Genomic DNA, 12,933 nt, shown 5'->3' with positions numbered 1-12,933 from the left:
ACTAGGTGATCTTTAAGGTGTCTTCCAACCCTGAAAATTCCATGGTTCTATGATTTTTGAGGATAATCTAGTACATTAAATTACTATTTCTCATACGTGTCTGTGGTGGAATGATGGGAAGAGTTTTAGATGTGTAAATGATTAGCCTAAACAACCGTAGATCTACTTGTCTGGAACTGAACAGTGAACTGTTTTTACTCATTATCTTCTCACACTGTTTTGCTTACACTTGCCAGCCAATTTTTACAGTTCATAAGATGTCAATAGAAATGCTAAAGCAGCAGTGGTGGCCTTAGGCAGTCCAACAGCGTGGCATAAAAATAGATTGATGCCAGGAGGTGACATACTGTCATAACCAGTAAATGCAGCAATTGTCTACTTTTATTAGCACTTAAATTTGAGAGGTGGAGGAGAAGAAGTTATTATATAACTTTCCTTATGTTCTATAATCATCTACGGTTATAGACACTGATAAGAAAAATGCAAAATCAAAAATACTTCCATTAACTTACATTATTTGAGCCCAAGTGTGGAGCTGATCCAAGTCAGTTTAATAATCTCTTGTTAACAATTTTGAGTTTCAGCATTATCGCTATGGTGTTGTTTTCTTGAGTTTTTTTAGGAATATAAAAATAATTTCTTAAAATGTAGTGTGATTCTTGGAAGAACTGTGTTTAGCATAAACCTGAGTATTGTTTGTATTTAAACCATAATGCTAATAAAATCGGTTAACTTTAAAAGCAGAGTTTCTGTGCAGTGTGCTGTTTTTTCTGGTGGCTGTGAATAGTAGAACAGGAGCATGGAATATGCTATATATTTGAACTTTATTTTCAACTGTATTTTATTTAGTTTATAATAAATTTCTTAGCAGTAAATATGTAGAAAGAACATGGCACAGGTTTGATATGTTTTACTACTTTCAAAGCAGGGCTGTTCACTAATTAGCACAAACACTTCCTGAATTCCTCACTGAGGAGAAACTGTTAGTGCTGCGCTGACTCAGAACTGAACACATGCCTGTTTCGAAAAGAGAGGAAAAGTGCAAAGCTATTGCAATCAGTATCAGTCACTTGAGTTTTTTGGAAGTACTTGAAAAAGTGCTTTTGGGATTTGGACAGGATAGTAATAGTGTTGTATAATTTTAGATGGAGGTAGTAAATGAGATTACTAGGAATTTCTCTTGGAAAGAAGAACGGCATCAATTCTTTCACAGAATCACAGAATGTCAGGGGTTGGAAGGGGCCTCGGAAGATCATCTAGTCCAGCCCCCCTGCCAGAGCAGGATCACCTGCAGCAGGTCACACAGGAATGTGTCCGGGCGGATTTTGAATGTCTCCAGAGTAGGAGACTCCACAGCCTCCCTGGGCAGCCTGTGCCAGTGCTCTCACATCATCACACTGTTTTCCTCAAGAGGCTAAAATCTCCTTCGAAGTTTAGTTTTGGATGTAAAAACTGCACTTGTAAGTCTTTAGTGTTCAAAATGGACATATATATATGTAGTTGAGATGTTCAGAGTTTGTGACAGTTTATAGGTGTCTATGTGCAGAAATTCAGCCTTTGCACTGATGTTTCAGAAGCATAAATTCTGTAGAATGGATGGCAAGGCCAGGCCATATATCAGTTACGAGATGCTTACCATTGGCCTTCTGATTTTTCTGGGTTTTTTTTCCTATACCTGGGCTGCTTTAGCAAAATACAACAGTGGACCGTCAGTGTCAATCTTTGCTTCAAAACTCTCATGCAGATGTGCTTTGACTTCAGTCTTTTTCATCTCTGCTCACATTATCAACTGCCCATCTAGCACTCTGGAGTTGAAAATCTGACCCACAGGCAGTTTACACAGTTGTGCAAGCTCTTCTCTAGTATGAGAGGCCACAGATATGTGCATGTCTGGCGTATGTAGGAGCAGAATAGTGAGAGCAGAAATTATTGGTCAAGTCTGAAGCTTGGAAGCTTCCTGTAAATGAATTTCATCAGGTTCCTTCAAGAGCATTGTCAGAAATCTACAGTGTTACATAGTCATTTTTAAAGAATTATAAATAATAGATGTTTTCTTTTATTTTCAGCTTCTTTGTAATACTGGCCATGCTGAGGAAAAGCTAGGTTTTACGTATGACAGCATCATAATATGGTAAGTAGTTAGGTTGACTAGAGCAATGTTAGTGTATTTTAATTTTTCTAAGTGCAATTAAATAAGCTGTGTCTGTACTTTTGTGCTAGTATTTTTGTTTCTAATATGTTTGAAATCCTGTAATGCGAACATGTACAAGTATTTTAATGAGTAAAATCAGAAATACATTATTCACTTCTGGGCAAAGAGAAGAGGGAAAAATGTCCAAGTTAACTGAATTTCTCATATATGTATTGTATTCCTCATATATGGAAGAATACCTCTAAATATCTCTGTACTTGCAGAAAGCACTTTTTAGTGAAAATGTGTACCTACGGAATTTAGAGCATGCTGTTGATGTGGGATCAGGATTTAAAGATAAACTTTTTACTTTTTACTTTCTCTGTTATTAAAATGCCCTGTGTGTGTACTTTCAGGTGGAATTTTCTTATTTTTTGTTGCTGTTTCTGACAGCTAAAAGTAACTACATGCTTATTTCCAGAACTTCTGTGATTTTACACAGACATTGGTAAACTTGTCCTGAGGCGCAACATTGGTGGCAGAAACAACCGAGATCTATTATTTGATACGATTTTGTCTTCTTTAATTTAGTTTTCTGACTTAGGAAAACAAGCCTAGAGAACCAAGTCACTCGTTGTGTAAAATGTTGGGAAACCTTGTGTAATTTCTTGTGAAAATGCTTCAAGTTTTCTCAAATAGAACTGCTATTCCTTGTGAGAATTAAAAAACAAAAAAACCCAACAGTTAGTGGGTTTTTGTGAATGCATGTTTTACTGAAAGCTTTAACAGGTTATTATAGAATGACCTAGGCTGGAAGGGACCTTAGAGATCATCTAGTCCAGCCTCCTTGTCATGGGCAGGGACGCCACCTCTCGACTAGACCAGGCAACACATGGGGACCGAGCGGGAATAGAACCCGCGACCTCAGTGTTGTCATTGTTGTCAGCACCATGCTCAAACCACTGAGCTAACCGGCCCTTATTTATGCACCTGTTATAGTGCTTTGTGGTGGGACTAAACATTGCTTATGAGTGTAATATCAAAATTCGGAGTTCTTTACCAAGTATTTTTATATAAAAGTCTTAAAAGATTATGCAAATACTAGTGTTTGTATTTATAGGAAGATGTTTGCTGAATAATGTGCTAATTCAAACACAGATATTGATAAGGAAGAGATAAAAATTTTCATGTTAGCATACACGTGAAGAAAAATAGTCCCCTACTTAGAACAGTGCCAAAAATGGTTTCTCAAAAAAACAAGACATAGAGGGAAATTGTCTTGATTAGTGTCATTGCTTTTGTCAGTCCAATGGTTCTTCTGTGTATATGCATGAGAAGCAAAATTTTTGTGCAAGTATGTAGGTTATTCTGCTATAATCATAATTTTAGATGCAAGTATACCACTCAAATATTTTAACAACCGTAATTGTGGTGGTTTATTCTTCAGAAATATTTATAGGATGGATGGTTCTTGTGAAACACAGACTTCTCAGGGAAACTTAAGAATTTTGATTGTCAGAGTTGTAGTCATTCTGTGTTAGTATTCATTTGCAGATTATTTTGCTGTCTAGGATATGGCCATTCTGAGTAGCTTGCAAATGGCGATCTTTATAGTTAATGTTGAAAATTACCTTCAGGTAGGCTAAGTATACGTATTCCTTTGGAAATAACATGCAAGTTCCGTAATTTGCTTGGGTGATGTTATCTTAGGTTTCAATAGGAAAATCTTTTTGTGCTATAGAACAAACTTGTTTTTCTTTTAAAACATGAAAAGTTATTTGGATACAAGAAATACTTTGGGTTTTTTGCATTTGTGAGGAATGAACGGCTGGACTTAAAGCATGAAACTAAGGGAATCAATGATTTCAAGACTAATAATAGTTTTCTCATAAGGTTCTAGGTTTTGGGATTGGTAACCTTGATTGGATATTTACCTAAACCAAGGACAGTTGCAGCCTGTGCTAATTGCAATTGCTCTCAAGATTTTTAGAACTCGTTCTCATTTTAGACTTTTTTTAGTCCAAGTGCCTGATTAGAGTTTCTTCTTGCCAGCAGATGGAGATAATAGTGACACATTTTGTTGTCATTCACAGTGTAGATGGATCTTCCCAGTTCACAGAGCACCATACCATTGACAGATGAGAGGAAGCCTTGAGCCACAAAGAAAATGGAGTGTTGATAGGCCTCAGACATTTTTGAGGTCTTTTAGTATGTGCCAAGAGGCTTTAGCTATTAATGCAAAATTCAGAATATTCACAACTGTCTGGCAGGATGAAGCAGAGATTTGACAAAATTGTGGTTATCTTTTCTGCAGTGAGTGGATGAGATGCTTTAGAAAAAGGTGTGAGAATGATCCTGTAATAAGTAGTGAGTATGTCTTGTTAGTTCTTCCAGACTTTTTATCAGTCCTAGTATTCATCAGCCTTAATGCTCCCATAGGTATTTTTCATTTCTGCATTGACAGAATACTGGGGCAAATAGTACTGAGCTTACATTTTCTCTTACACAGTCATGATGTCTTTTTGGCACTTTGGACCACAGATGCATGTAGTGTGTTTGTGTCGGGTGTGCATATAAAATAATTTTCTTGATTAGATGGCAATTTCACCATCATATAGTATGGGTTTATAAACACAGTTTTTCATAGGGACATCTATCAATTTTGAATTTTCTTCGTCCTCCTAACTGTGCCTACAGATAATTTTTAAGTTCCCTTGAAGTTTCTCATGACCTCATCTTACTAATGTAATCTGCATTGCCCTCTGTATTTTTGTCCCTCTCCTCCAAATCAAGAATTCTATACTAAGTACTGACTACAGGGACTTGTATTTGTAATAACTCCTTTCAAGTCTTTCATAAGATTAGTAGAATATGATTTATGCATTCTCTACTGGGTGCTTCACGTGGGTAACTGGTCTTATTTTAAAGTGATTTTATTTTAAGAAAACAAGTAGTCCTCTGGATGACCTTTGGAATCCTTTTTGTATGGACCTTTTCTCTATCTTGACCGCTACCATTTATAATACAGTGCTAGCAAGTAGATGCAGATAATTCATATTCATGTTCTTTCCAAACACTTAATATGTGAAACTTGGTGGGCCACTGACAACACTAACAAATAGATTTCCTCCAGTTCTTCCATCATTTTCACACAGTCTAACCCATTTTTTGTATAATGAAAAAGGCTTTAGGATAGGAATCTCCATGCCAGTCGTAGAATCATAAAATGGTTTGAGTTTGAAAAGACCTTCAAGATCATCTGGTTCCAGCCCCAACCACAGGCAGGGACACCTCCAACTAGATCAGATTGCACAAAGCCTTGTCCAACCTAGTCTTGAACACTTCTTGTGGGGTGGGGGGAAGACTTTGATAACTTCTCTAGGCAACCTGTTCCAGTGCCTCACCACCATTACAGAAGAGAATTTCTTCCTAATATCTAATCTAAATCTACCCTCTTCCATTTTAAAGCCATTATCTCTCATCCTATCATTACACTCGCTGATAAAGAGGCCCCCCTGTTATTTCCTGGAGCCCCCTTCAGGTACTGGAAGGCTGCTATAAGGTCTCCCTGAAGCCTTCTCCAGGCTGAACAGCCCCAACTATCTCAACCTGTCCTTATAGGGGAGATGCTCCAGCCCCCGATCATCTTCATGTCCTCCTCAACCCACTCCAACAGGTCTGTGTCCTGCTTGTACTGGGAAACCCAGAGCTGAACACAGTACTGCAGGTAGGGTCTCACAAGAGCACAGCAGACAGCAAGAACCACCTCCGTTAGCTGCTTAGCCCCACTTCTCTTGATACAGTCAAGGATGCGATTGCCTTTTTGGGCTGTGAGTGCACATTGCTGGCTCATCTTCTGGTTTTCATCCCCCAAGTTCTTCTCTGCAGGCCTACTCTGAATATACTCATCACCCAGCCTCTGTTTGTGCTTAGGATTGCCCTGATCCAGATGCAGGACCTTGTACTCTGCCTAGTTGAACCGTGACACGGGCCCACCTCTCAATCTGTCTCAGTCTGTCCAGGTCCCTCTGGATGACATCCCTGCCTTCCAGCATGTTAACTGCACCACACAGCTTGGTTTTGTTGACAAACTTGCTGAGGGTGCACTTGATCCCACTGTCGGTGCTGCTGGCAAAGATGTTAAACAGCACCTGTCCCACTGCCAACCCTCCAGGAACACTAGTCATCCCACCATTCTCCAAAAAAGACATCAGGGTGTTGACTGCAACTCTTTGAGTGTGACAGACAATTCCTTGCCCGCCATGAAATGAAATCCTTGTCTTTTCAGTTTAGAGACAAAGATATCGTGTGGGATAGTATCAGATGCTTTGCAAAAGTCCAGATAGATGACATCAGCTGCTTTTCCCTTATCCACCCTCTAAAGCAGTGACTTAGTATGGAGAAAATGCTTGTACATCTCATACTTCTGTCAGTCCCTTATTTGTTTCATTCCTTCTTCTTTTACTTCAGGATTTCCCGGTGGCTGTGATTTAATTTTTCAAGTTTTCTCTTTGTGGTACAGCTGAGAACTCAGAACACACAGACGTAGGCACATAAGTTTTACTACATGCTCTTTTCCCTGTCTGCTGTAGCATATCTTCATTGTCTTTGTACAGTCAGGTTTCTCTCAGTTTTTTTGTGGTGCAGTCATTGAATGGTGAGGCTTGTGTTTTGTTTTGTTTTTTTTAACAGAGAGATTTTAGTTCAGGCCTGTATACTTCTTTGTGTCATTGCTTTCATTGGACCTTTATGGATTTTTGTGGCCTTTAGTTTAGATCTGTATCTTTCTGGCCAGCTATATATTGTCATTCCATTATAATTTCTTAAAGATAGTGACAGATCTGGGTTTTGTACCTTTGCTTTTATATGTTGAGTCTCATGTTAGTGTTGTCCTTTGTAGTGTTTTTACTGTTGTCAATTCTTAAATTAACCACAAATGAAGAATATCCTCCTCCTGTGAGTTGCAGAACAAGTTTTCAAAGCATTGATTGCTCTTGAGAAACTGTTTGTCTAAAGATTATTTTGGTCTGCCACTCAAAAAACGTTTTCCTTTCCAATATAAAAGTAACATGCTTCATGAGGAGAAAGAAAATATGGATTCATTAGGACAATATTTGGTTCTCTTAATAAGAAATGTGGATAGCAGCAACAGGATTCTTTGCATGACTAATGGGTAACTTCTTTAAAAGGAAACTAAGCTGAACTGTGTTAAACTGACATATCCAAATTAATTGTAAACTGTGCATTAAAAGTCCAAAAAGAAAAGTAGCACTGTAGAACTCTTATGTACTCATCCGTTAGAATTTCATTTATACAAAGTTGCAAAACTAGGAACAAAGCATGATTTGTGATCTAAAGAATACCTGTTACCTACTCAGCACAATTAAAGAGTTACTTGTCTGCTTTTCTTGTATGACTTTGGAAATAAATCTCTCCTCTTTTACAGCTTTTAGAGGAAGAATTTTTCTTTGCCTCCCTTGTCAAGAATCTGTTTCTTATTTGCATCTAGCTCAACTTGAAGTAAATAAAGGCAATTAGTGACAGTCTTTTTGTGTGATGTATTTAGTATTACCACAGGGATACTCACTAACAGGGAGGGACTGGTTGAAGTGGTGGAGATTGAGTGTGGCCTTGGCTGCAGTGACCATAAGATGATGTGGAGTTCAGGATCTTGTGCAGTAGGAAGAAAATATCAAGCAGGATCACAACCCTGGACTTCAGCAGGGCCGACTTTGGCCTTTTCAAGCAACTGCAAGTGGAAATCTCATGGGACAGGGTACTAGATAGTAAAGGGACCCAAGATATAGTTGGTTAAGATTCAAGGACCACTTCTTCCAAGCTCAAAATCAGTGCATCCCAACAGATAGAAAATCAAGAAAGGGAGCCAGGAGACCTGCTTGGATAAACAGAGCAAACTGGGCAAACTCAAGTGGAAGAGAGTCTATAGATCATGGAAGGAGAGGCTAGTCACTTGGGAGGAATATAAGACTGTTATCAGAGCATGTAGGGAGCCAACTAGGAAAGCTAAGGCCTCCTTGGAATTAAAGCTTGCAAGGGAGGTCAAAGACAACAGAAAGGGCTTCTTCAAAAACATTGCCAACAAAACTACCACTAGAGGCAGTGTAGGCCCACTGCTGGAGGAAGTGGGTGCGCTGGTGACAGAGGATACAAAGAAAGCAGAGTTTCTGAATGCCTTCTTTGTCCTCAGGAGCTCCAGAGCCCTGAGGACCCAGAAGAAGTCAGGATAAAGGAGGAGTTTGCCCTGGTTGAGGAGGACTGGATTAGGGATCAGTTAGACATTTTGAACATCCATAAATCCGTGGGCCCTGATGGGATGCACCCACAGGTGCTGAGGGAGCTGACAGAAGTTATTGCTAGGCCACTCTCTATTATTTTCAGTAAGTCATGGGTAACAGGAGAGGTGCCTGAGGATTGGAGGAAAGCAGATGTCACTCCAGTCTTCAAAAAGGGCAACAAGAAGGACCCGGGTAACTACAGACTGGTCAGCCTCACCTCCATCCCTGGAAAGGTGATGGAACATCTTATCCTTGGTGCTGTCTCTGGGCATATAAGAAGGTTATTAGGAGCAGTCAGCATAGCTTTGCCAAGGGGAAGTCGTGTTTGACCAACCTGATAGCCTTTTATGGGGACGTATCCAGGTGGATGGATGGTGGCAGTGCAAGGGACGTGGTTTATCTGCTTTACCAAAAAGGGCAAGAAGGAGGACCTGGGTAACTATAGACCCGTTAGCCTTATCTCCATCCCTGGAAAAGTGATGGAACGACCTCTCCTCGGCGCTGTCTCTGGGCGTATGAAGGATAAGACGGTCGTTAGGAGCAGTCGGCATGGCTTTGCCACAGGGAAGTCATGTTTGACCAACCTGATGGCTTTACATGAGGACCTAACCAGGTGGATACATGACGGTAGTGCAGTGGACGTGCTTTATCTGGATTTCAGTAAAGCATCTGACAGCGCCTCCCACAGCATCCTCATAGCTAAACTGAGGAAGTGTGGTCTGGATGATCAGGTAGTCAGGTGGATTATGAACTGGTTGAAGAAGTCAGAGAATTGTGGTCAATGGGACAGAGCCTAGTTGGAGGCCTATATCTAATGGAGTCCCTCGGGGATTGGTACTGCAATATATTCATCAATGACCTGGACGAAGGAACAGAGTGCACCATCAGTAAGTTTGCAGATGACATGAAACTGGGAGGAGTGATAGACACACCAGAAGGCTGTGCTGCCATTCAGCAAAACCTAGACAGACTGGAGAGATGGGTGGGGAGAAATTTTATGAAATGCAACAAAGGCAAGTTTTGCACCTAGGAAAGAATAACCCCATGTGCCAGTATAGGTTGTGGACTGACCTATTTGGAGAGCGGCATAGGGGAAAGGGACCTGGGGGTTCTGGTGGACAGCAGGATGCCCATGAGCCAGCAATGTGCCCTCATGGACAAGAAGGCCAATGGCATCCTGGGGTGTGTTAGAAGGGATGTAGCCAGTAGATCGAGAGAGGTCCTCCTGCCCCTCTACTCTGCCCTGGTGAGGCCACATCTGGAATCTTGTGTCCAGTTCTGGGCCCCGCAGCTCAAGAGAGACAGGGAACTGCTTGAAAGAGCCTAGCGCAGAGCCACAAAGATGATGAAGGAAGTGGAATATCTCCCTTATGAGGAAAGGCTGAAGGAACTGGGTGAAGAGGAGACTGAGGGGTGATCTCATTGATGATTATAAATATGTATGTGAGTGTATGAGGGTGAGTGTCAAGAGGACGGTGTCAGGCTCTTTTCAGTGATGTCCAATGACAGGACAAGAGGCAAGGGGTGCAAGCTGTAGCATAGGAGGTTCCACAAAATTATTAGAAAAAAGTTTTTCACTGTGAGGGTGACAGAGCACTGGCACAGGCTGCCCAGGGAGGTTGCGGAGCCTCCTTCTCTGGAGACATTCAAAACCTGCCTGGATGCGTTCCTGTGTGACCTACTGTAGGTGATCCTGCTCTAGCAGGAAGGTTGGACTAGATCATCTTTTGAGGTTCAACTCTGAACATTCTGTTATTGTGGGATAATCATGGAATCATTAAGTTTGGAAGAGACTTCTAAGATCATCAGGTCCAACCATGAACCCCCAACACTAGAATGAGTACCAAACCATGTCCCAAAGGGCCACTTCTACATGTTTTTTTAATACCTTCAGAGATAACGACTCCACCACTTACCTGGGCAGCCTGTTCCAATGCTTCACCATTCTTTGAGTACTCAATTTTTTCCTAATATACAGTGTAAACCTCCCCTGGTGCAACTTCAGCCCATTTCATCCTGAAATAATTCCCTTCTTAGCGCTAAAAGTATTAATTTATCTCCATTTGCCTATCGTACTGAAGTCTTTCTACTTTGCTTTGTTATCACCTGGAATTAGATTCCTGTTACAGTGACTTTAGAAACTGATTAATCTCCGGAAAGATTCAGAAGATTTTTGGCTGTGGAGTATGTTATTACGGTGCATGACCATCCTAAAATAAGAAGAGAAAAACTATGCATTTGTATAGGTAGAAACTCAGTCTCACTGACTGAAATTTTGATCTTCTTACTGAAATATGTCACTGGGAGATTGTGGGGCTTTTCCCCACTGGTGTGGGCAAGAAGAAGGGTTAAATCCTTTGAGAGCCTTTACAAGGACAATGTGTCACTTCAATACTTGCAGGCTGCGTCTCCAGAGGCCTTCACTTTCTTACTTCTTTTTTCCTAGATAGTGAACTTCGGAAACTGCATTATGATGATACTTTACTTTAGGAGAGTTCACCTTTTTGTGGGCAAATGGCTATATGTTAAAGTGAAATCTGTAGAAGACCTTCCTATGTGAGGCTGGTTAACTATGACTTTCACATTTCATGTAAATATTACGTGGTGCTATAACATCTTTAGTGAATGGTGCATATAGTTACACAAGGTGTGTATTTGTCTCTATTAGTGTCAGTAAATGTTTTGAGGACTCATGCTTATGAGTTGGCACTCCAGCAATGCAGGAATGTGCTCCACCTGTTAATTTTCTTGAACTAATATTGTGCGCAGCTGTTTTGTTAAATAACAAATTGTATAGATGCCTTGGTCATGTATCTGGATTTACAAGCTGTTCTTGGGGGGGAAAAAAAAGGTTTGTGACTTTTTGAGATTAATATATTGTCTACATCTGCTGGCATGGGGAAAGTTTACCTTCTAGGCTGTACAGGTGAATATCTCAAAGAGGAAAGTATGCAAAACACTCTTTAAGAGACATTTTTACTTAGTAAGTAGTATTTGCATGTCTGCTGAAGTATATCTGCGGTTAAATAATTGTTTGTCCCCCTTGTTTTTTTCATTGTAGTCTAAGGTTAGCTTTACTTAACGAAGCAAAAGAGGTGCGAGCAGCAGGATTACGAGCCCTCCGCTATCTCATTCGAGACTCTAGTATTCTCCAAAAGGTGCTAAAGTTGAAAGTGGATTACTTGATAGCAAGGTAATTTTTAATCTTCTTTCTTGTTGTAAATTGTACAATTGTAAATCACTTGCTTTTGCATGGCTGAGACACGACAAAGGTGTTTTCATATCCTCTTACATTCTTGATATGTCGTTTTTATAAAAAAACATTTTTATTCAATATGAATAACATCCTTTAAAAATAGAACGATACACCACAACTGCTAATCCAAATAAAATGATGCCCTAATATATGATCTACTAGGAGTAATCTGAAAAAAATGTGTTTTTCAATCATAAATGCCATTAATCATAAATGAATCTGTGGTATTGTTAGAACCAAACTTCAGCAATTTTCAAGTTGTTTTCTAGGAGCTGCTCTGATTCTTGGTATTATCATAGTGCTTTGGAGCCTCTTTAACAAAGTCAGGTCTAAAAAGTAGTTTGTGCCCAAGTATAACCTACAACAGAAGAGAAAACCAAAGGGCCAAGTAGCAATGAGATATTAAGATCAGCATGATGAGTAGATGTGTTCTACAGCTTCCTTTAAAATCGTGTTCGATATAGTATACTGATATATGTGTGTGTTTCTGTTTATAAATATACATTCAGTTTTAGTGTGCTGTTTAATTTTCTTAGAGCAAAATTACTTATCTGGTAGGAGAACACACACAAAAGATGTTGATGTGAAACATAACAAATAGTTCTACTCTCATTTGAAGTGACAAATGCAGCTAGCTTAGACATTATTTGTTGAAACTGTTATATCTTGCCATTGTATATGTGAGAACATTGTAGTGATTTAATTATAACAAAGATAACTGAAAAAATTCAAACTGAAGTGAATTGATCAATCATAATGAATGTGCTTGCTGAAAAGCAGAGTTTTTAAATGATCAGTTACAATATTTTTTCTTCTATTTATTTACTTGCATAAATACACAAGACTTTTAACAATTAAGGTGAAAGTTAATGTTGTTATAAACAAAATGTGTTTTTTAACTTATTTTAGGTGCATTGACATACAGCAGAGTAACGAAGTAGAAAGAACACAAGCACTTCGATTAGTCAGAAAGGTAAAATCTTAACTATATAGTCTTGCCGACTATGTCAGTCGGTTGTGCTGACTCTTGGTTTTCTCCATGAGCAGGTTTGTTTTACACAGACTCTAATACCCTACCTTATTTTATCACATGAAAAGAAATTATAACTGATAATTCAAAAGAGAGGAAGAAGGGTACTGCTGAGACTTCTTTTGATTTAAATCTCTTATCACTGAGAATCTCTAGTAGGGTAAAAAAATCCTGGTAATTTTCCTTTGGTAGAGATCATCCTAGACAAGATTTGGGAAAA

The 12,933-nt window shown here is 39.5% G+C and overlaps 1 protein-coding gene across 1 annotated transcript in view; it reads left to right on the top strand.

The window, feature by feature from the left end:
• The first annotated feature begins 2,072 nt into the window (after nucleotides 1-2,072).
• The window catches only part of RICTOR (RPTOR independent companion of MTOR, complex 2), a 58,614-nt gene continuing 47,753 nt past the window's right edge, over nucleotides 2,073-12,933 (top strand). Inside the window, exons 1-3 of the mRNA XM_009873287.1 lie at nucleotides 2,073-2,131; nucleotides 11,489-11,620; nucleotides 12,593-12,656. The gene's annotated coding sequence lies outside the window, so the exon portion shown is untranslated. The remainder of the gene's footprint in view (nucleotides 2,132-11,488; nucleotides 11,621-12,592; nucleotides 12,657-12,933) is intronic.

The sequence above is a fragment of the Apaloderma vittatum genome, unplaced genomic scaffold, assembly GCF_000703405.1.
Source record: "Apaloderma vittatum isolate BGI_N311 unplaced genomic scaffold, ASM70340v1 scaffold1877, whole genome shotgun sequence".
In the NCBI taxonomy this organism is placed as follows: Eukaryota; Metazoa; Chordata; class Aves; order Trogoniformes; family Trogonidae; genus Apaloderma; species Apaloderma vittatum.
Note: the sequence above shows the minus strand (reverse complement) of the source record. Positions and strands in the feature narration are given on the sequence as shown.